The following is a 3411-nucleotide window of genomic DNA, read 5'->3' as shown; positions in this document are numbered from 1 at the left end:
TGTGATTATACTGTATTCCTTACTAACATATAATACACATTCAATTTAATTCTTTTGCTGCAGTTATTTTTGTGGTAGATGGTGAGTTCTAAAAAGGAAACAATACACTCACGTCAGTAGTTTTTTGTATGCATCAGGAATAGGATATTTAGAATTTCATTTGTAGAATTTTAAATCATGGAGTTGATTTTGTAGATACCACTGAAATATTTAAGAGACACAGTCTTATTTTAGAAAATGTAGTTCCCATTTTATCATTTATATTTATGTTCCAGTAAATTTGCTTTCTCCTTTGATTTAATTTTATCCACTGAAAAATTGCCTCTGATGTGTTTTGCATTTCCCGCCCCTCTCCAGATGTGTCCTTCCATGTTTCACCGCCAGCAGATTTACTCTGGTGTTGTTAGCAATTTCTGCCACCACAGAAAGTTATGCTTTAGTTTTTTCCTGTGGTCCCCTTGCAAAGGTGTAAGCGAAAATGAGCTACATTTCAGTTCAAAAGGACATTTCTGTCCAGTGAAGCTACTTAGTTGTTTCTTTGAAAATTTAATTTTTATGCCTAAAAATAACCATTGTTAGCTTCTATTGACATTTTGAGACAAATTTTACTCTTCCTAATGGTATTTCCCTTGAGTTAACGTTTTTTATTTATATACTTGATTTTTTAAAGGTTTCTTGAATTCATAATTAAATGTATTATGTCCATGACTTCTAAAGTGTGTATATCTAGTTTTATATTTCTAATCAATAGAAAAACATTAAAAACACGGTTTAATCTTCCCCACCGAGGGGACCTCTTTGGGTCTAAGTGCTGACACTCTGCCACCTCTGACAGGTAATTTGAAATACTTCAACGTTACTTTTCCTAGTTGTGAGGATAGGACCAAAAGACTTGCACTTTTTATTTATTTATTTATTTATACCAATAAATACCTTTATATTAAAAAGAAAACAAAACACTAGTACGAGAGTCCAGGTATCTATCTTCAGAGCCTGTGCTATCATGAACCATGTAATAATGTGTTGTTTTTTTTTTTAAAAAAAGAGTTTGACTATGTTTCTTGTGTCTAGATAAGCAAGAAGACAAAACTGAAATATATCATAGCTCTAGCAAAGACGGTTTGGAATTTGAGAAGTCACAGTCTGTATTGGTTGGGTTTTTTATTTATAAGACAGGCAAGCTCCCAGTAAAAATGTAAGGACTTGCACTTTAATGCCTTAAACTCATTTAAGAGAAAGATATCAATTCCCTATTATGTTTCTACAGTGGCAATACAAATGTTGCTATAATAAAATTAATAATGATGATAGTAAGAATTTACCAAATACTTTCTGGGTGTCAGACATTATGATAACGCTCGCATCAGTAAGAATAGGACAGGTTATCCTCTTGTAGAACAATCCCCAAGTCACCTCTGATGTCCAGCATGAGTCAACATGAAGGCCTAAGCTGAAGGAGGCCCCTTCTCCATAAATGTTTCTGCGGTACTTCCAGCAGGGGAGAGGAGGTATGGCAAATCTTAATTGGCCCCTCTGAAAGTTTCTGCATGCAGCTCCCTGCTGTCAAAGCAAGTCAAATTTTAACTTTCATGGCAAGTCACTAGGCCATGCCTAACTCCAAAGATGGTAGAAGGTGTAATCCTATCATACATCAAGAGGAAACAATATGTGTGAGCAGCCCTAAAATTCTGAGGGTCTTCTACAATCCTCAAATCAGCTTCTCCAATAAACATCAGGACTTTTTGCTAGCTCTGTCAAGCTCTATTTCCTTACCTTGCTTTATTTTCTTTAAAGTGGCTATAAATGTATGAACTTCTATTGTTTATTTGTTCTGTCGGTATAGATATGGATAGTTATGAATACATTCATAGCTAGAATGTACTCTCCATGAGGGCAAGAACTTTCCTCCTTTCCTTTCCTCCTCTTCCCTTTCCTTTCCTTTTCTTTCTTCCTCCCCCCGCCACTTAACTCTGTCCAATACTTTCATTAGCACCTGGCGCATAATAAATATATGAATGAATTATATACAGTTTACAAATAAGGAAACTGAATCTTAGAGATATTAAGTAACTTAAGTAAGATGATAAAACCATGAAGTAGCAGAGCTGAGATTCAGAGCCCAAGGTTTAAAACACTCAGCTGTAAAAGCTGCTGTGCTCGACAACTACATAGGCTAGTGGGAAAGACGTATAGAATTGTGAGGTAACGTGAAAAAATTCTATAAGAGAAGCGTATACAAATCACTATGGAATTACAGAGGAGTAAAATCTCGCCATTAGGTACAGCATATTTGAAGGTGATGAAAATAGTAGGAAGGAAGATTTCATGGAGTACTGTGCTGGATTTCCAGTGCTATCTTGAAGATGTGTTTACTACTTTGAAGTTACTTCTTTGATTTTCTGCTATGAGCTAGGCATGTGCTAGCTTCTAAGGACACAGAAATACCCGAGACAGGAAAAATCTTTGCCCTTCTAGTGCCTCTAGTCTCATGAGTTACACGCCAGACACGCGCAGACAAAAATCAGTCCTCAGTGAGAGGCTGACAGTCTCCTCTGTAGCTTGTGGAGGAACAGGTGTGGATGAAGAGGAGTTTTTACAGGGGTCAAGTGAGCAGATGTTGACAGGACCACACCCCGCAGAGAGGTCTGTGGGAGCTATTGACTCCAAAGGCCGTCCCAGCTCACCATCATGGAACAGGATGAAACAGGGCCTGGGTCCCTGCTGTATTCCTTCTTCTCTCTTTACTAAAGCACCCCTCCCCCAATCACATTCTTCTACATTACTTTACAGGCAGATTCAGGGAAAAGAAAAAACACAACTTGTCATAAGACAGACTTAGGGCAAGCACCCAGAAAGAAAATACTTAAACTATCAGTCTTCTGCACTTAGAAGGATGTGAAATTTGACTCTTCCGAAATAAATGGGGAAAGCGTCATTCTTATCAATAACATACATTGATTAACTTCTGAGTTCAGGGCATGTTTGCAATGTTTTAGTTAAGGGACAGTGGATGGTATGAGAATGGTAGATAATGATACATTTAGACATTCTCAGCCAAAAGTAAGTGGTAAAGACAGTAAGTCTATTAACATTCAGAGGAAGGAGTGGCAGCCAAGGGATACAGTGGATGCTGGGATGTGGTCAGTAAAGCAGCACTTTCCAGACAAGTAGAACAAGGAGTTATCAAAGTGAGGAGTTACCTCATTGAAGCCTATGCTTGGCTGCCTATGATATAAAGCCCCAAGATAACAGTGTCTTTTAAAAAGATCAATTTTATTTGTCTCTTACTAGAAAAATCCTTAAGTATGTGGTAGATTATGATATGGTATTTCCCCAGAATCCTCTTTTTGTTCTGTCATTTATTCTGGGGGAAAAATGACTGCGTGCTCAAAGGAGTAATAGCCCACAGTT

This window comes from Tursiops truncatus, chromosome 12 (assembly GCF_011762595.2).
Source record: "Tursiops truncatus isolate mTurTru1 chromosome 12, mTurTru1.mat.Y, whole genome shotgun sequence".
Lineage (NCBI taxonomy): Eukaryota > Metazoa > Chordata > Mammalia > Artiodactyla > Delphinidae > Tursiops > Tursiops truncatus.
Note: the sequence above shows the minus strand (reverse complement) of the source record.